This window comes from Mesocricetus auratus, unplaced genomic scaffold (genome assembly GCF_017639785.1).
Source record: "Mesocricetus auratus isolate SY011 unplaced genomic scaffold, BCM_Maur_2.0 Super-Scaffold_100676, whole genome shotgun sequence".
Taxonomy (NCBI): domain Eukaryota; kingdom Metazoa; phylum Chordata; class Mammalia; order Rodentia; family Cricetidae; genus Mesocricetus; species Mesocricetus auratus.
The window spans coordinates 79,007,332-79,028,672 of record NW_024429266.1 but is presented as its reverse complement, the minus strand read 5'-3'; positions in this window follow the sequence as shown (position 1 = coordinate 79,028,672).

Sequence of the window (21,341 nt, the reverse complement as noted above, 5' to 3'; positions counted from 1 at the left end):
TCCTGTATGCATTTTGAAGGGAAATCAAAGCATATGTCTCCTACAGGCAGCAACTCTCAAGATCAAATCCTAGAAAAATATTTGAGGACGATGAGGCTTCCCACCACCCACGTGGCCTTTTCTGTTTTTTAGAGATAGGATGTATTAAAAAGAATCTTTCTCAACTTTGGCAACCTCATGAGATATTTATGGAAGAGTCCATTAAAAGTCTGGTTCAGTGTAAGTATGTGGGTGATTGTGTAACTAAAAGAAAAAAAAGCCCTTTTTATATTAAGACCTAATCTTGCATTTCTGGCCACAGTGTTAGCCACAGTTAAGACACATAGAGGTGTCTGTGGTAAGAAAAGTTTTGTGCCCATAGGAAGAAATATCTTCTGGCATTTGCAGTTCCAGATTCTGGGCAGGCAAGACAGAGAAAGACAAATAAGACACCAACACTCAAGAGATGGATTTTAATAGAGCTTTCTCTAGAAAATATAGAAATGAGTAAAAATCCTGCGCAGAAAGACACTCTCTTGATCTTCTGGACACAGCTTGGCAGATGAATCATGTGTCTCTTAGAAAATTCTGGAAGATCCCAGGCCTCCTGGGGAAAGGAAGGCCATGAGCACTGGCCTGCATGCATACATCATAAAAGTGCAAATTGCTTGCTGAACCACGTAGGACCATCATAGATCTATGCATGGTTTCTTACTAAAGATTTCAGAGGGATATTAACTAGTATGGAAATATTAACTAATCACTGTATTAGTCAGGGTTCTGCAGAGGAACAGAACTAATGGAGGTGTGTGTGTGTGTGTGTATGTCTGTCTGTCTGTCTGTGTATTTTTGTATCTCTCTGTAAGTGTCTGTAAGTGTCTGTGTGTGTGTGTGTGTGTGTGTGTGTTATTAAGTCAGCTTTAAAATGGTGGCAACAGCAGGTCACAATATTAAACCTGAGAGCTGAACCCTGGCAGTTACTCAGTCCTGAAGACTGGGATCCTCAAAGTTGACATAGTCCCCTCAATAGCAGTTCCTGACCAGGAGACAGAAGTGACAACCTATAGTTTGTCAGTTCACAGGCTACATGTCTTAGCAGATCCAATCTGGTTCCAGGAACCTTCAAAGCTCCTGGAGAGCATTGGTACCTAATCCATGATGAAAGCTTGAAAACTCTTGTTCTGGTATCAATGAAGGAAGCAGAAGCAGCAGCAGCAACAGAATAAACCATCACCAGGGCCAGAGGGAAGGCCAAGCAAGCCAAAGCTGAGGTCATCTTCTTCCTGCCATGTCCTTCATATGTGGACTGCCATCAGAAGGTGCTGCCACAGTCCAGAGATGTCTTGCTGTGGTCATCAAGGCAATCTGGACACTTCTTCAAATGACTCACCCTACTCAGGAGATTCTAATTAGTGGCAAGTTGACATTAAACAGACCCATGATGGTCACCAGGAGCAGAGACAAAACTCCTTGTTGTAGAGAACCAGAGATAAACGAGATTAACCTAAATCCAAGTGGGGATTATATCAACTGGGAAAGCATTAAGATGAGCTCACAGAGACACTGATCTTTTACTAATATGGAAAAAGGAACTGAGAATTATGACCACTCTGGGCCCTGAGGCAGGCCCTTTCCTAAGCCATCCTCTGCTTTATCTATTCATATCTGACATACTATTAAACTCCTTTGTAGCCAGATATAATTTGGGAAGAATGCAAACTTACGGAAAGTTATAAGACAATGAATAATCAACTCCAGTGATTAAATGTTAAAACAATCAAGTCTAAGAGTAGGAAGACAAAGCGTTTCCAATGAGGATGGAAAAGAGCAAGGTGAGATTACTTACACAGCATTGTTATCTGTGCATCAAAGTCCGTACATCCTGAGACCATTTTATCCACCACGTTAAAAACAGAATGGAGAATATATAAAATTCTGTGGAATTGCTTGGGGGAATTTATATCAGTATGCAAATATATGTAAATGTCTTCACTATTTAAACTCACATAAAGCCATTTGTTATATACTTTATTCACCTTTACCAGTTGTACAGAGTCATTTAAGTTCATTCTAGGACTAATTGTTATGTGTATGGTATGTGTGTGGTTCTGGGAATGAAATCGTGACAAAAACACAACACCCAATTCTTACAAACCTTCATAAGCAATCTGTTGAAAGGTGTCTGAAAGTTTCGTTTTCTGAGAACAAATGACACCTCCAGGACTATTTGAAATTACTGATCCTTTAGCATTAACCATTGTCAAACCTGTCTACATGCTTTCTGACAAAGAGGATATGGAAGTAGTTTAATAAAATCATCTTTGTGTTTTTGAAAAGAAACGTTCTAGAAATTATGTGTTGACTTGCTAATGTATGGAGCTGAACTAAATTTATTCCTTTAATTTTCAACAGAGGTCCACTAATTCTTGATCTAACTGTGGCTCGATAAATTAAGTGCACACACACACACACACACACACACACACACACACACACACACAAGTCTCTCCAATTAGGTCCAGGTCTACCAAAGAGTCTCTTCATTTAGTTGTGCTCTGTCCCCACTGCAAGTGTGAAAATCATGCTTTCTTATCTGGTACAGTCTCCTCTCTAGTCTATAAAGAATTTAGGCACTTTAATGTTTCCAGTCACCACTCTGGTAAAGAACACTACAGCATCAGAGAGACTGATATCTGAATCTCCCTCTGTCTTTGGAGTCTGTATGGTTAAGTCTGTTCTTCGGTGACACTGTTGGTGCAAGGCTTCCTCCCATCAGGTTGACTGAGAGCACAAGGTCCATTTTATCCCTCAAATATAAGTTATTTTTTTGGACAAATAGTATGGTATTTAACTGATAGTCGATACAGGCCACTAAAAATACTTCATATGTAGGTATAATTTATATAAAAATGATGCAGCCATAAGCTCTCATTACATATTAAATAAACCCAATTACAAAAAACCCTCAGAAAAATGGATGCACTCCTTGGGAAGTCTATATCATTACTTTTGGAAATTCTGTACCACATTCTTGACAATTGTGTCTAATGCTATCACCCCAAAGCATAATGTATGGACCGTGTATAACTTGCTTACTAACTCATACCAGCAATTAGTGAGATAGCATGCTATCTTAAGAAATCTTAAAGATTAAGAATACTAACTTAAAACACAACACTAAGTATCTTTTAGAGTTTTCTCTAATTACTAAGAATAGCTTAAAGGTTTCTTTCTTACTATATGTCATTAATATTTAATACTAACTTTATTTCCATTTTAATCTGAAGTTTGGAATAGTTTAGTCTGGAGATTCCACTTTTTTAAAACCTTTTTTATTATTATTTTAATTTTAAATAGTTTGTTTTACATGTCCATCCCAGTACCCTCTCCCTCCCCTCCTCCTGCACCCCTCCACCATCCCACACCCAGCCTCCCACCCTATTGCCAATTCCTTTCAAATAGGGGATATCTAGAGTCTGTCATTTCACTCAGGGCAGGGCTCAGGCACTCCCCTAAGAGTCCAGACTGAGAGAGCATCCTTCTTTGTGTTATGGACACACGATGTTTGTTTGTATTCCAGGGATAAACACTGAACGACTGCTCAGGGTCCCATAAGTTGCCCAAGCCTCCTCACTGACACTCACATTCGGGGGATCTGGATCAGTCCCATGCTGGCCTCCCAGCTGTCGGTCTGGGGTCCAAGAGCTCTCCCCTGTTCATATCAGCTGTCTGCTGGTTTTGCCAGCCCATTCCTTGCCAATTTGCTCATCGCTCCTCTCTCTCTGTCACTGGGTTCCTTGGATTCAGTTCAGGGTTTAACTGTGGGTGTTTGCCTCTGTTTCCATCAGTCACTGGATGAAGGCTCCAGAATGGTTATAGACATAAAGTTCATTATCAGGAATGGGCATTCGAGGTGGTCTCTGCACTATTGCTTAGCTTGCCAATTGGTGTCAACCCTTTAGATCATTAGAGATCACACTGGTGCCTGATCTGTCTTCTAATCTATGATTCCCTCTTCCACCTATTATACCCCTCCACTGAACCTTCCTGTTCTTCCACGTCCTACTCTCTCTTCCTCTTTTCCCCCTCTCTTCTTCCCAGCTGCCACTCCCCTCACCCCTCGCCATGTTCCCCATCTGTTCAGAGGATCTTGCCTCATTTCTCTTCTCTTGGATACCATGCATATCTTTAGGTTCATTCCTGTTTCCCAGATTCTCTGTCAGTGGAAGTGCAGACTGGCACTATCCTGATCCATGTCTAAAATCCATATATGAGTGAGTACATACCATGTTTGTCTTTTTGTAACTGGGTTACCTCACTCATGATGGTTTCTTCCAGTGCTATCCATTTACCTGCAAATTTCAAGATACCATTGCTTTTTTCTGCTGAGTAATATTCCATTGTGTAAATGTACCACATTTTCTCTATCCACACTTCAGTTGAGGGGCATCTAGATTGCTTCCAGGTACTGGCTATTACAAATAATGCTTCTATGAACATAGTGGAGCAAATGCCCATGTTGTATGAATTTGCCTCTTTTGGATATATGCCTAAGAGTGGAATTGCTGGGTCTTGTGGTAAATTGATTCCCATTTTCCTGAGGACTCTCCATACTGATTTCCAAAGTGGCTGTATGAGTAGGCACTCCCACCAACAGTGGAGGAGTGTTCCCCTCTCTCCACATCCTCTCCAGCATAAATTGTCTTCGGTGTTTTAGATTTTAGCCATTCTGACAGGAGTAAGATGGTATCTCAGAGTTGTTGATTTGCATTTCCCTGATAGCTAAGGATGTTGAGCACTTTCTTAAGAGTCTCTTGGCTATTTTAGCATCCTCTATTGAGAATTCTCTGCTTAGTTCTGAACCCCACCTTTTAATTGGATCCTTTGGTGTTTTGGAGACTTGCTTCTTGAGTTCTTTGTAAATTTTGGAGATTAGCCCTCTGTCAGATGTGGGGTTAGTGAATATCATTTCCCATTCTGTGGACTGCCTTTTTGTCTAGCTGACTGTGTCCTTTGCCTTACAGAAGCTTTTCAGTTTCAGGAAGTCCCATTTGTTAATTGTAGATCTCAGTGTCTGTGCCACTGGTGTTATGTTCAGGAAGTGGTCTCCTCTACCAACTCGTTGAAGAGTATATCGCACTTTCTCATCTAAAAGTTTCCATGTGGCTGGATTTATGTTGAGATCTTTGATCCATTTGGACTAAAGTTTTGTACAAGGCGATAAACATGGATCTATCTGCAGTCTTCTGCATACCAGTACCCTGTTATGCCAGCACCAATTGTTGAAGATGCCTTCTTTTTTCCATTGTATAGTTTTAGCTTCTTTGTCAAAAATCAAGTGTTCATAGGTGTGTGGGTTAAAATCAGGATTTTCAATTTGGTTCCATTGGTCTACCTGCCTATTTTTGTGCCAATACCAAGCTGTTTTCAGGACTATAGCTCTATAATAGAGCTTGAAGTCAGGTACGGTGATTCCTCATGAAGTTCCTTTATCGTATAAGGTTGTTTTGGCTATCCTGGGCCTTTTGTTTTTCCATATAAAGTTGATTATTATTCTTTTCAGGTCCTTGAAGAATTGTGATGGAATTTTGATAGGGATTGCATTGAATCTGTAGACTGCTTTTGGCAAGATTGCCATTTTTATTATGTTGATCCTACCAATCCAAGAGCATGGGAGATCTTTCCATTTTCTGGTATCTTCTTTGATTTCTTTCTTTAAAGACACAAAGTTCTTGATATACAGGTCTTTCACTCCCTTGGTTAACATTATCCCCAGATATTTGATGCTGTTTATGGCTATTGTAAAGGGTGATGTTTCTCTGATTTCTTTCTCAGTCACTTCATCATCTGTATATAATAGGGACACTGATTTTTTTGAGTTTACCTTGTATCCTGCCGCATTGCTGAAGGTGTTTATCAGCTCTAGGAGTTCCCTCGTGGAGTTTTTTGGGTCACTTATGTAAACTATCATATCATCTGCAGAAAGTGAAAGTTTAACTTCCTTTTTTCCTATTTGTATCCCCTTGATCTCCTTTTGTTGTCTTATTGCTGTAGCTAGAACTTCAAGTTCAATATTGAAGAGATATGGAGAGAGTGGACAGCCTTGTCTTGTTCCTGATTTTAGAGGAATTGCGGTGAGTTTCTCCATTTAGTTTGATGTTAGCTGTTGGTTTACTGTATATTTCTTTTATTACATTCAAGTATGTTCCTGTTATCCCTGATCTCTCCAGGACCTTTATCATGAAGGGTTGCTGGATTTTGTCAAAGGCTTTTTCAGCATCTAGTGAGATGATCATGTGGTTTTTCTTTCACAGTTTGTTTATATGGTGGATTACATTGATAGATTTTCTAATTTTGAACCATCCCTGCATTCCTGGGATGAAGCCTACTTGATCATGGTGGATGATTTTTCTGATGTGTTCTTGAATCCGGTTTGCTAGTATTTTATTGAGTATTTTAGTTCATGAGGGAAATTGGTCTATAGTTCTCTTTCTTAGTTGTGTCTTTGTGTGGCTTGGGTATCAAGGTAATTGTAGCCTCGTAAAAAGAGCTTGGCAGTGAGCCTCCTGCTTCTATTTTGTGGAATACTTTGAGGAGTATTGGAATTAGCTCTTTTTGAATTTCTGGTAGAATTCTGCACTGAAGACATCTGGGCCTGGGCTTTTTTTCTTTAGGAGACTTTTGATGACTGCTTCTATTTCGTTAGGGGTTATAGGTCTGTTTAGATTGTTTATCTGCTCTTGATTCCACTTTTTAAGCACACCAATTAATGTCTTTCAAAAATAAGTGGATGATATGAAAAATGGGAAAGATACTCTGCGTCAATATGGTCAGTTTCAATGCAAAGGCATGTCACCATACAAACACATGATTATGCAGTCACACCTGTGTAACAACACAGCATACTAACTCTCTCCTTATGCCATAAGAAGACATCACACTATGCTGCCTTATAACAAATTACTGGCCCTCATTTCAGATGCCTGACAAACATTTCTCTGGACAAAGGTCACACTTTAGCCAGGTTGAAAGTATTCCCTCAAGGTTCCAAAGGAAAATGCATTGTCTAAATCCTTGTTCTGTTCAAGGTTGTTTGTGTTTCTTAAGCTACAATCCCCCTCTTCGTTTTCACATCAGTGCAGCTGAATCTCTGAGACCATTCTATCCACATCTCTCCATGTAATTCTGAACTTTGTCTCCCTTTTCCAGCTTTAAAACCATTTTATGATGACCACAAGCCCCCTACTTGATCCAGAACATTCTCCCTAACCTAAATTCAACTTGTAAAGCAACGGTGGTTCCATCTTCACACTTTAGTTCACTTTTGTTTTATAAGGGAGCAAAATCATAGATTTGGGGGTTAAGATATGTCTCCTATCAAAGGAAGTATAAATCTATAAGATGGATAGCAGAGAAAGCTAACTAAGGATAAAATAAAAATAATTATCCAACTTTTTATAAGCTTCCCATATATCTAGAAGTATGATTGAACAAAGTAAAATCTGTATTAAATAAGCTACAAAGAAAGACTTCCTTTTTACTTTTTCTATCAGATTGGCACCAGGAGCCCAACATTATATAAAATACAACCTTCTTCACCACACACAAACACACACACCATATTCTAAAGAAGAAATTTACAGAGCAAATCTTTGTATAAGCAGCAGGAACTGGCTGCAAACCAAGAAAGCTGACACTGTTTCCGTTTGTTCCTAGAAAATGGACTATGACTTACCCTTCTAATCCACCTGTATTTTTTTCAAAGACTTTTCACGTTTGACCTGAGAATAATATATATATATATATACATATATATACATACATATATATATATTCTATCAAAGCTTTTCTGATACTAGGTCATATGTTCATTACTATGTAATGAAATCATAACTGTCAAGTTAGATATCAGTGACTGCTTCCTGTCACCATGGTGCTTTATTAATCTTAGTGCTGCTCGCAAAAGTATAACAGGATACTGTATAAAAAATAGAGAAAATCATATAGATTTTTTAAATGGAGAGGAGCAGATAGTTTTAAAATGCATGACTTATACTATAACAAACTGGCCAAAGTCAGGTATACCACTTGCCTGATAGGTTTTGGCATTGTTCATGCTTGATCTCAACTTCAATTGTTATCCACTTGTCCTTCTCATAGTACCTGCTTGACTTGTGATATTCCATTTTTGTTTACTGGATTCTTTAAAATTTATGATGCTGGTGATGGAGCTATGGCTCGCCTGTTAAGATCATTTATTTCTCTTATAAAGGACCCAGGTTCATTTCCTAACACCCATATCAGACATAATCACAATCACCTACAATACCAGTTTCAGGGAATCTTAACATCCTGTTTGGGCCTCTGTGGATATCGAACATACACACAGTAAAAATACATGCATGCAAGCTAATATTCATGCACAAGAGTTTTAAAATATATAGTAAAATATTTAAATATGTATACAAGGCTTTTATTTCTACAAATGGTAGTAAATTGTAGATTATATTGTAACTTAATATCAAGCACTCTACTTAAAAAGCTCATTAGATGTCAGCACTCTAGAGGTGGTCGGATTGACAGAGTGGTGTCGACAAATGAGGCAGACTAAAGTCTCATGTAATAGAAGCCTTATTCAGAGCCTCAGACAACTTATACCTGGGGGTTAAGGAAGGTAACATGAGGAAACCTCACATGAGTTCAATCTGTATGCAATATCAAGGATAAGCCACACATGGCCAAAACATGGATTTCTTCAAAGAGGCCTATACAGAACAGTTTAAACATTCAATTGCACAAAAAAGCATGCAATCAGACACACTGTGAAGTTGACTCATGCCTACCCACAACACCTGGGAGGAGCATGGAAACGCATGCCAACAACAGTTCTGTGGTTTGAAGACACTGTGCTCACAATGATTGTCTGCTTTTCTTGGAGTGTTCCCACAATCATTAGGAATTTGCCCCAAGGGCTCCATTCCTGGGCCACACTCCACAACTAGGCTGTTTTAGGTACTGCACATACAATTCATTACCTCTAACAGTTTTATGGAATCCAGCAGCAGGATTCCAGCTCCTTTCATTATCCATTCTCCTGGTTTTGAGGTGGCCAGCTATCAGCTCTCTACCTATGTAAAAACTCTGTTTCTACGTAAGGTATGGAATGGTTATATATGGGTATGCCAGTGTGTAATGTGTCGTCTCTTTTTTCCTGGTAGGGCTTGTTCTTGTGATGTGATATCACTTTCATTGCACAGAGATCTGGGGACACCACAGTCTTGATAACACATGGTGTCTCACCAAGCTTTGGATTTCCCTTGAGAGGTGATAAGAATAACTGCCTCTGAATTTTAATTTCTCTTTTACTTGTGCATACAAGGAGGCTCACACTCTTCTTAAAAGTATGATCTCCAAACCATTCTGTCAGTCCTCTGATTAGCCTGAATCATGTAGGAACAAGGTGCTATGTAGTCTACTTCACTGAATATATCTATAACTCTCTCCACTTATCTTCTACATCCAAATGTATGCCTATTGTTCAGGAAAATATTGAGTGCCCATGCACACTCATCGTGCATGCACACACATGAGAGGAGAGAGAGAGAGAGAGAGAGAGAGAGAGAGAGAGAGAGAGAGAGAGAGAGAGAGAGAGACCTATCTATCAATGTATGCACACAAGCCGGAGTCTGAGCTGCAGTTCTAGCCCCAAAAGAATAGTTTTTTTGTTTCAGAAATAATATTATTTTACATATCAATTCCCATTCCCTCACCCTCCCATCCTCCCATGCTCCCACCAACCCTCCCCATCCACCACCCCATCCACTCCCCAAGGATAGTGAGGCCTTCCACAGGGAATCATCAAAGTCTGTCACATCACTTGGGGGACCAAAAGGACACTTCTGATGCCAGTTCTATGCAAGTGTAAGGTGACAAATGTCCTTCTCAGAGCTTTGCAGTCCAAAAGTGTGTGTCCTGTTTTAGCTTTGGAAACTGAATCAGATCAATGTTATGAGATCATAAAATTATCATACATATCATTGGGTTAGTTTCTCACTTTTATCATGAAGTGAGTATATTCTCATTTTAAGCATGAATATAAATATAGCCGGGCGGTGGTGGCACACGCCTTTAATCCCAGCACTCGGGAGGCAGAGACAGGTAGATCTCTGTGAGTTCGAGGCCGAGCTGTACTGACAGCCTCCAAAACAATACAGAGAAACCCTGTCTCATAAAAACCAAAAAAAATCATGAATATAATACTAAAACTCATTGTTTCATGTTGTGAGAACATAAGTGAACAGATTAACATAAAAATACACTTCTGAAAGGAGTTAAGAGTGGGCTGGTTTAACCCACAGAAATAGCTGACCTGAACAAGGGGGAGCACATCGACTCCAGGTTGATGGCTGTATGGAAAGCATGGGAATCACCCAGACCCCCTGAATGTGAGTGTCAGTGAGAAGGCGTAGGTAATCTATGGGGCCTTTGGTAATATTTATCCCTGGAGTACAAATAGACTTTGAGTGCCCATGCTACAAAATATGAGAGGCTCTCTCAGCTGGGACTCTTGGGGGAGGGCCTAGGCCGTGCCCTGGTTGAAATAACAGTTACTGGAGATCCACCATGGAGTGCCTCACCCTCCTTAGTGATCGGAGTGGAGATTGAGTGGGTGACTGGGGGACCTGGTGGAGAGGGCGGGGGAGGAGGGGAGGAAAAGGGAGCTGGGATTGACATGTGAAACAAGATTGCTTCTAACCTAAACAAAACAAAACAAAACAAAAAACAAAACAAAACAAATGGACTTTGGGTGTCTAATCCACAACGAGGGATGCTCTCTCAGCCTGGACTCTTGGGGAAGGGCCTAGGCCCTGCCATGAAAGAAATGACAGACTCTGGAGATTCTCCATGGAGGGCCTCACCCTGGCTGGGGAATGGAGTGGAGATTGGGTGGGAGGCTGGGGGACTTGGTGGGGAAGGACTGGGGAGGAGGGGAGGAAGAGTTAGCTGGGATTGACATGTGAAGCAATCTTGTTTCTAATTCAAATAAAAAAAAACAAGCTAATCTCAGAATGTACAGAAGAACTCTTCTAAAGATAACTACTCCACTACATCCAAGAGAATTGAGTTATGATATTTTAACAAGGCATAGCTTATGATTACTTTACCATTATAAACCATTTCTTACCATTTAGTGAGTATCTCTTAAGTTCTTCATAGGCCCCTTGAAGAAGATATTAGCTCAGCTTTAAAAAAAAAAACTTGTATAGGTTCACAAGGCCTGCGAGTGATTTTGATGCTTACAATTTAACCACAGTCTAAATAAAGAAGAATGAAAACTTTTCCAGCATGAACCATTTCTAAAACATATTTGTGTTCAATGCACTTATGTTTACTTTCTGTACAAACTTCCTTGAGCTTCCTCTGCATCCTAATAGAAAGCTCGAGTAACCATTTCATTATTTTTCTTGTGGGTATTAAATCTCAAAACTCCAAATATTCTTTGGATAATTTACTTCTCTAATCTCCCTTTATTTTCTATACTTATAACAATTCAAGGTTTGTTTTATAGTCCTTTTCCCAGCTAAAAGCCTGGTAAAATTTGAATAAGTTTCTGCTAAAGGGTTTTAACAGGCCAAAAATCGGTGTCTGTATCCTTTTTTGTAAACTCTAAAAGATTATATTTCCCCTTGTAGTAGTGTTATTGGTGGAACTAAGTTTTTCCACACCCCTTGCTTTGGTGGCTTTCTAAGAGGTCTGCTCTCAATCTGTAGAGTCCACCTGACTGGGACACCTTCTTCTGTCAGTTTTTCCAAAGTCAGTCATATGACACATTGTTGTATTTTTCATTGTCCTGGAAGTCATTGTATATCCCCAGCAGGCCTTGAATTCATTAAACCTTCCTTCCTCAGCCTACCAAGTGCTGAGATGTGAGCTATTTTCCTTTCTTTCTTGTTTTTTAAGGATAGTCTACACTATCCTGAATATCAACTTTTATCTTAAGGTTAGTCACTTAGCAAACTTAACCCACCCACTAAGTCTGCTTTTCCTTATGAGACAAGAACAATGACAGTAAGATAAATTCCTGTCTGCAGGCTTGGCAGTGGTGGCACAAACCTTTAATCCCAGTATTCCAGAGACAGAGGCAGGTGTGATCTACAGAGCGAGTTCCACAACAGACTCCAAAACTACAATGAAACCCTGTCTTGAAAAAGACAAATCCTATCTGTCACATCATGTATCAGGAACTGTTCTTAGCAACTGAAACCTGACAAGCTACATAACAGTCTTTATCTTCATGGAATGTTGTTGTTGTTTAATCATTCTTATCCTTTTATTGAAAATATTTTCTCACATAATACATCCTGATTACGGTTTCCCCAGTCCCTCCCCACCTCCCCTCCTTCAAGATCTACTCCTCTTCAGACACTCATTAAAAAACAAACAGGCTTCTAAGGGATAATCAAAGATAAAAAAAGATAAAACAAACACATTGGAATTTATCAAAATGAAAAGAAGGAAATGAGCTCAAGAGAAGGCATAAGAAACAGTGACCCACTTGTTTGAATACTGAGGAATCCCATAAAAAATTTAAAAAATAATTTAAAAACCTTCCACTAATGTCTCTAACTCATGGGACAATTTTCCTTCCAACGGGTTGCCTAGCCAGGGTTTGATGTGAGGGTTTGTGTCTGGTATTATTTTATCTTGTTACGCAGTGTTCTACTGATGTCTCAGAGGGCAGGGGCTGCTGTTTCCTTGGTGTAGACATACACCAACATACATACATATGGATATACATATACATATACACACATACACATACATAGATACAAGCACACACACACACACACACACACCTTGTCCCATACTAGAGCAAGAAGGACTGGCTATTAAGAGCATATCTACACCATATAACTTAACTATGGGTGATTAATTTTATATCACTGTATCATTTGATACTTAGGTGACATTGACCCCCCACCCCATGACTTACAAAGACTAAAACACACCCAAATTATTATTAGGGGAAGATTTTTAAGTTTTCCAGGATCAACAACATTATGTAAAACTTACCAGGCTTGTTCAACAATACAAGAGTGTCTTCAGGCTCTATTAGAATGTATAAGCTCCCAGGATTGGTCTACCCAAAAGCCAGTAGTACTGACATATCCCTCCTATGAATTTCATCAGGCTTTCCCTAGTCACCTCCTCATGTGGCCAGAGTACACACACAGCATCACTTCCATGTAATCCTCACCAAGCACTATTTTGTTCCTATGTATGAGAACAAGCAAAGTAATGTGATTTGAAGAAGCTTAGGGATAACCTTGCTTGGATGCTTGGGATGAATATATCCTCAATGGAGATCTGCCTCTTTGATATTCAAGAAATTAAGAATTGAATCATATGCTGGAAAGTATCTCAGAATGTTGACTTGGAAATTTAACTTTTGATAGGCGCAGTGCATATATGTGGCGGGGAGTGGTAGCTGTTAAAGGTGATGCCACTAAGAAGAAGTCGATTCTTAGGAGGGTCAACTCTGAAAAGCTGCTTGTGGCACTGCTCAGTGATTTTGCTGGGGAGGTTTTCACCGATACTGTCTGAACACCCTGCTTATTGCCTGTGTCTATGCCCAATGAATTCTCTTTGCATTTGGACAGGATCATTTATTGCGAGTTTATTCAAGTCGTTCCAGCCTCACAACCAACATTATCTTCAAAAACACAATGACTAATGGTTGAGCTTTATGTAGTAAGAAAACACAAACATCACAAAATTGCTGCCAGAGATGAAGCACTAAGGATACCATGGCCAAGGCTTAGAACTATCCCCAGAATCATCAAATCATCTCCTGAGTGTGAACAAAAATAAAGTAAGATGGGATAGGTGAAGGGAAAATGAAACAGAAATAAAGAACCTCTGTGTTTTCTCATGACAAAATCTAATTAGCGAAGAAATTGCAAACCATTAGTCAGATTGTTGTGAGCTATGATGCTATGCAGGGCAACCTGAGAAAAGGCTGTCAGCAGTTTCACGGGTTGTGACACAGCCACATAGGGTGTGGTATAAATAACTTCCTTGTACAGGGCAGCTTGGTTTTTAATTTCTCATTTTTGTCCACTGACCTGAACTGGAGATTTCACTGTCAATCTTGAAACACTGAAAAGAAAGACATTAAAGTTCTTTGCTGGTTTGGATTCAAATTGTAGTAGTAGACAGACAGACAGACAGACAGACAGACAGACAGACAGACAGATGACAGACAGACCAGAGCTTCATGTTGAACTATTTTTGCTGGTGGTGTTGTTTATTGGTGGGACAGGTGATGAGAAGTCAACCCAGGCCATCCTTACTGATCAATTTTCCATTTTCTCCTCTTTCTTGAATGTTGCCATTTCCCTCACTTCTGTAACCTGCAAGCTTACTGCCTCCGTAGCTAATAATAGCATCGAGGCTTCTGTTGTCTACTTGATCTACAAACTGATGCCCTGACAGCAATATTTCTTTTCCTCAGGAAAGTCCAATACCACTGACATTTGGAGAAGCAATTGGAAGGATTTCAGAAGAAAATCAGAAAAAAAGCACTTTAGAATTAGGAAAACTATTGGGCTCTTATGAGAAGTCTGTAGATACAAACAAAAAGAGTAACTCCTAATATTCTCTATCTATTTAATTGGTTGTTTGAAGCTCTCTCTAGGAAATACTTAGTAAAGGCAGCCCTGAAGGTGCATGCTCCTTTCTAAACAATGCAGTATATACAAGATTTCTAGGTACAAAATCAAGAGACAGTCCATGATAGTGGTATCTCAAGGCAGGTATAGGGACAGAACCTAGTCCTCACAAATCCTTCTTCGGGATTTTAGTTCTGGGTTTGTGGCATTTAAGTGGCTTATCTCCAGATTTCCAAAATAAATCATAAAATTCTGATGTGTTATAACCATATCCACATATTTTGCCTCCAAAATTGAAATGTCATGTTTATACTAGTTTTATAATGCACTTACCAAATTCAACAAAACAGTTAAGGGAAGGCTGAAGAAATGTATTCTCTCTCAGTTCTGTGAGGAAGTTTTCCAAAATCCAGATGTTTGCAGGGCCATACTGCCTTCATCAGCTGCACTAAAGATGCTTACAGGACCACACTCCCTTCATCAGCCACACTGAAGATGTTTACAGGACACACTCCCTTTATCAGCCACACTGAAGATGTTTACAGGACACACTCTCTTCATCAGCTGCACTAAAAATGTTTACAGGACCACACTCCCTTCATCAGCCACACTGAATATATTTACAGGACCATACTTCCTTCATCAGCTGCACTGAAGATCCTATCTTGTCTCCCCACCTTCTTGTGATTGCTATGACATCCCTTAGCTTTTGGCTGTGTCTATCCAGCTTCTCTTTCTGTGTCACATGGTATTCTGATTGACGTCCAAATTTCCATCCTATTTCTTAGAAAGACAATGTTCACTGGATTAAGACTTGACTGAATCCAATATGATCTCATTACAACTTGATAACACAAGCTCAATAATTTATAGTCCATCCTCGTTTCCACAGTTTTACCCTATTTGCTAGCCCAAAAGTTCTCAAAAAGATTTCAAATGCATACACCTTCTCTCCAGGAAGATATTAAGAATATAATAATAAATCTGAAAAGTAAACAAGTTATAAGAAGATGACAAAACCCAGACAGCGATATTCATAACAATTTTCATGATGTGAAGATTAAATCTTTTAGTTAAATATTCTCATTTAAAACCAATTTACATAAATTATGAGGAAGCACTTCACAAAGACAGTGCTCAGGAAGGTAAACAGGACTGAAAGAACTCTATGCAGAGCATGGCAGACTCCATGCTGAGCTGGTGAAGTTTTTCTACCACTACTCTAGGCAAAAACAACAACAAAACGTATTTCTCATTCCCACTCGAGAAATAGAGAAATTCTATTTTCTCACTAATAGACAAACAAATCTCCATCACTCAAGAAGATTTGTTTATTTTATGTAAAAACTAGATATAATTATGAAACAATCATTTGCCTGCTGTTTTCTTGCTAATAAAGACTTAATTTTCCCCTGCTGACACTCTGTAGCTGAAGACAACGTCCATGACCTCCTGTTATTCTAGTTTACCCGTTTTCATATAAGCATGCCTCAAAAGTGTTAATTTCGCCTTGGAGATTCTGACTGACATGTTTTTCTCACACTATCATGGAATGCCTTGTATATTTATATTGAAGTGAGCTTGAATATTCTTTAGGAATTCAATGAAGCTTTTTATTTGCCACCTTGGGTGCTTATTGTCTTAAAAACTTCATGTCATATACTCTTCACAAAAACTGCTATGGACCACAGAATTATGCAGTGAGAACGCAGCTGACAAATCATAGAGCTAACCCACTGGGCTCATTTTCTGACAGAGGCCCACATGCACGGCAGCGGGAGTATCAGCTTTACGGATAGTCACCGTCCTTACTGTAAACTTCCTGTGAAGCCATGACACTCCCTTTCTGTGGTGAGATTCATCCCCCAAACTCTTACCATTGTATTAATCATTTACTGGACACATTTATCCTATACATTGGTGCACTGGAGGATTCCCCTCTGCCTCAGCAATGCATGCTTCTGGCAAGAAAATAATCACAGTCAATACCCTTACTCTTTCAACCAGGTCTTTGTATAAACATAGAAGTCTGCCCCCCTGAAGTTATATTCCATGGCAAACAGCTTGTCAGTGTGAGTTTTCAGGCAAATAGACTTCTATGGAGACATCTACAGATGCCCAAGGACCAGAACGATGGCATGTCTAAAGCTGTTGAGCCATAGCTCTCAGAGAGATAGAAAAGAAGAGTGTCCTGGATTCTGTCTGCCAGCAGATAGGAAAGTGCTGACCCAAGCTAACTTCACATTAACATGAAAGCATGCCTATTCTTCACTTGTCAGTCCATTAACAAGAGATCTGTGCCTTAAAATTGGAACAATGGGCAGTTTTCCCTGGCCTTGTCTGGTCACAGTTGGGCTCCTATGGACTTGGAACCTTGTGTTGCCATGGCTATAGCTCTGCCTTCATTGATTAGCTTAGAAATGTGCTCCTGACCAATGAAAAACTTACTCTGTAATTCTTTTTTTTCCATTATTTTTATTACATTTTTAAAAAGAGCTTGTTTCACATGTCAATCCTAGCTCTCTCTCCCCCTCCTCCTCCAGCATCCTCCTACCATTCTCCCCCAGCCTCCCACCCTATCCCCACTCCCTTCCACATGGGGGATATCCAGAGTCTGTCATTTTGCTCAGGGCAGGGTCCAGGCCCTCCACCAAGAGTTCAGACTGAGAGCACATCCCTCTTTGTGTTATGGACACACAAAGTCCATTTGTATGCCAGGAATAAATACTGATCTACTGCCCAGGGCCCCATAGGTTGCCCAGGCCTCTTCACTGACTCTCACACTAAGTTGTTGGTCTGGTGTCCAAGAGCTCCCCCTAGTTCAGGTCAACTGTCTCTGCTGGTTATGCCAGCCCATTCTTTGCCCATTTACTCATCACTCCTGGGACCTCTCTGTCACTGGGTTCCAGGGGTTCAGTTCAGTGTTAAGCTGTGGGTATTTGCCTCTGCTTCTATCAGTCACTGGATAAAGGTTCTAGGATATGTCATATAAAGTAGTTGTCAAGTTCATTACCAGAATTGGGCATTTAGGGTAGTCTCTCCACTATTGCTTAGTTTGCCAGTTGGTGTCATCCTTGTAGATTGGTAGAGGTCTCACTGGTGCCAGATATCTCTTCAAACCTATAATGACTCCCTTTATTATGGTATTTCTCATCCTGTTCTCCCCCTATTCTTCCCCCAACTCAACCTTCCTGCTCCCCCATGATCTACTCTCTCATCCTCTTTTACCCTATCTACTTCCCAGCTCCCAAACCTCCTCTGCCCCCGTATGCTCCCAATCTGTTCAGGAGATCATACTTCATTCCTCTTCTCTGGAGTACCATGCATATCTCTCTTAGGTTCTTTCCTGTTTCCCAGACTTTCTGTCAGTGGAATTGCAGACTGGCACTCCCTTGATCCATGTCTAAAATCCATACATGAGTGAGTACAGGCCATGTTTCTCTTTTTGTGACTAGGTTACCTCACTGCCATCCATTTGCCTGCAAATTTCAAGATTTCATTGTTTTCTTCCACTGAGTAGCACTCCATTTTGTAAATGTACCACATTTTCTCTATCCACTCTTCAGTTGAGGGGCATCTAGGTTGCTTCCAGGTTTGGGCTATTACAAATAATGCTGCTTTGAACATAGTGGAACAGATGCCTTTGTTGTATGCATTTGCAACTTTTGGATATATGCCTAAGAGTAGAATTGCTGGGTGTTGTGGTAGACTGAGTCCCATTATTCTGAGTAATCTCCATACTGATTTCCAAAGTGGGTGTAGGAGTTGGCACTCCCACCAGCTAAGGATGTTGAGCACTTTCTCAAGTGCCTCTCAGCCGTTTTAGACTCCTCTATTGAGAATTCTCTATTTAGTCCACCACTTTTTAATCGGATCCTTTGGTGTTTTGGAGACTTGCTTATTTAGTTCTTTGTAAATTCTGTCATATATGGGGTTAGTGAATATCTGTTCCCATTCTGTGGGATGCCTTTTTGTCTTGTTAGCTGTGTCCTTTGCCTTACAGAAGCTTCTTAGTTTCAGGAGGTCCAATTTGTTAATCGTCGATCTCAGTGTCTGTGCTACTGGTGTTATGTTCAGGAAGTGGTCTCCTGCACAAATTTGTTGAAGAGTATCTCCCACTTTCTCTTCTAAGAGTTTCAGTGTGGCTCGATTCATGTTGAGGTCTTTGATCCATTTGGACTTAAGTTTTGTGTGATAGACATGGATTTATCTGCAGTCTTCTTCATGCCAATATTCAGTTATGCCAGCACCATTTGTTGAAGATGCTTTCTTTTTTCCATAGTATAATTTTAGCTTCTTTGTAAAAAATCAAGTGTTCATAGGTGTGTGGGTTAATATCAGGGTGTTCAATTCAATTCCATTGGTCTACCTGTCTATTTTTGTGACAATACCAAGCTCTATACCTCTGTAATAGAGCTTGAAGTCAGGGGTGGTGATGCTGCCTAAAGTTCCTTAATTGTACAGAGTTGTTTTGGATATCCTGGTTCTTTGGTTTTCCATATTAAGTTAATAAGCTTGTTCTTTCAAGTTTTGTGAAGAATTGTGACAGTATTTTGATAGGGATTGCATTGAATCTGTAGATTGGTTTTTGGCAAGATTGCCATTTTAATTATGTTGATTCTACCAATCCAAGATCATGGGAGATCTTTCCATTTTCTGGTATCTTCTTTGATTTCTTTCTTTAGTTGTCAAAGTACTTGATATACAGGTCTTTCACTTCTTTGGTTAACACTATCCCCAGATATTTGATGCTGTTTTTGGCTATTGTAAAGGGTGATATTTCTCTGATTTCTTTATCAGCCATTTTATCATCTGTATATAATAGTGCAACTGATTTTTTTGAGTTAACCTTGTATCTTGCCACTTTGCTGAAGGTGTTTATCAGTTCTAGGAGTTCCCTTGTGGAGTTTTTCGGGTCACTTATGTAAACTATCATATCATCTGCAAATAGCAAAAGTTTGAATTATTCTTTTCCTATTTGTATCCCCTTGATCTCCTTTTGTTGTCTTATTGCTCTAACTAGAACTTCAAGTACAATATTGAAGAGATGTGGAAAGAGATTTCATAGGACTTGTGTTGATTTTTCTCTCGATTTAGTTTGATGTTAGCTGTTAGTTTACTGTATGTTGATTTTATTATGTTCCTGTTTTCCCTGATATCTCCAGGACCTCTATCATGAAGGGGTGTTAGATTTTGTCAAAGGCTTTTTCAGCATCTAGTAAGATGATCATGTGGGTTTTCCTTTGCAGTTTGTTTATATGGTAGATTACACTAATAGATTTTTTGTATGTTGAACCATCCTGCATCCCTGAAATGAATCCTACTTGATCATATTGGATGATTCTTCTGATGTGTTCTTGGATCCGGTTTGCTAGTACTTTATTGAGTATTTTTGCATCAATATTTATGAGAGAAAGTGGTGTATAGTTCTCTTCCTTAGTAGTGATCTTTGTGTGGCTTGGATACCAAGGTAATTGTAGCCTCCTAAAATAGTTTGGCAGTGAGCCTCCCACTTCTATTGTGTGAAACAATTTGAGGAGTATAGGAATTAGCTCTTCTTTGAATTTCGGGTCGAATTCTGCACTGAAGCCTTCTGGGCCTGGGCTTTTTTTGTTTAGGAGAATTTTGATGACTGCTTCTATTTCATTAAGGGTTATATGTCAGTTTAGATTGTTTATCTGCTCTTGATTTAATTTTGGTAAGTGATACCTATCCAGAAAATTGTTCATTTCTTTAAAATATTAGAATATTGTGGAGTACAGGTTTTCAAAGTATGCCCTGATGATTCTCTGGATTTCCTCAGTGTCCATTGTCATGTCCCCCTTTTCATTTCTCTCTCTCTCTCTCTGCCTTTTGGTTAGTTTGGACAATTGTCTATCTTGTTGATTTTCTCAAAGAACCTATTCTTTGTTTCATTGATTCTTCTCAGTGTTTTCCTGGTTTCTACTTGATTGATTTCAGCCCTCAATTTGATTATTTCCTGGTGTCTACTCCTCTTGGGTGAATTTGCTTCATTTTGTTCTAGATCATTCAGTTGTGTGACTGTTCTCCAGTTTCTTCATGTGGGCACTTAGTGCTATGAACTTTCCCCTCAGCACTGCTTTCAGAATGTACCATAAGTTTGGGTATGTTGTGTCTTCATTTTCAGTGAATTCCAGGAAGTCTTTAATTTCTTTTTTTATTTCTTCCTTTACTCAGGGATGGTGCAATTGTGCATTGTTCAATTTCCATGAGTTTGTAGGGTTTCTCCGATTTGTGTTATTGTTTAGTTCTAATTTTAATGCATGGTGGTCTGATAAGATACAGGGTGTTATTTCAATTTTTTGTATATGTTGAGGTTTGCTATGTTTCCAATTATGTGGTTGATTTTAAAGAAGCTTCCATGTGGTGCCAAGAAGAAGGTATATCCTGTTGTGTTTTGATGGAATGTTCTATAGATGTCTGTTAAACCCAGTTGGATCAAATCTTCTATTAGTTCTTTTGTTTCTTTGTTAAGTTTCTCTCTGCAGGTCCTGTCTAGTGGTGAGAGCAGAGTGTTGAAGTCTCCTACTACTAGTGTCTGAGATTTTATGTGCAATTTGAGCTTTAGTAGTGTTTCTTTCATGAATGTTGGTGCCTTTATATTTGGGGACTAGATGTTCAGAATTGAGACTTCATCTTGATGGACTTTTCCTTTGATGAATATGAAAT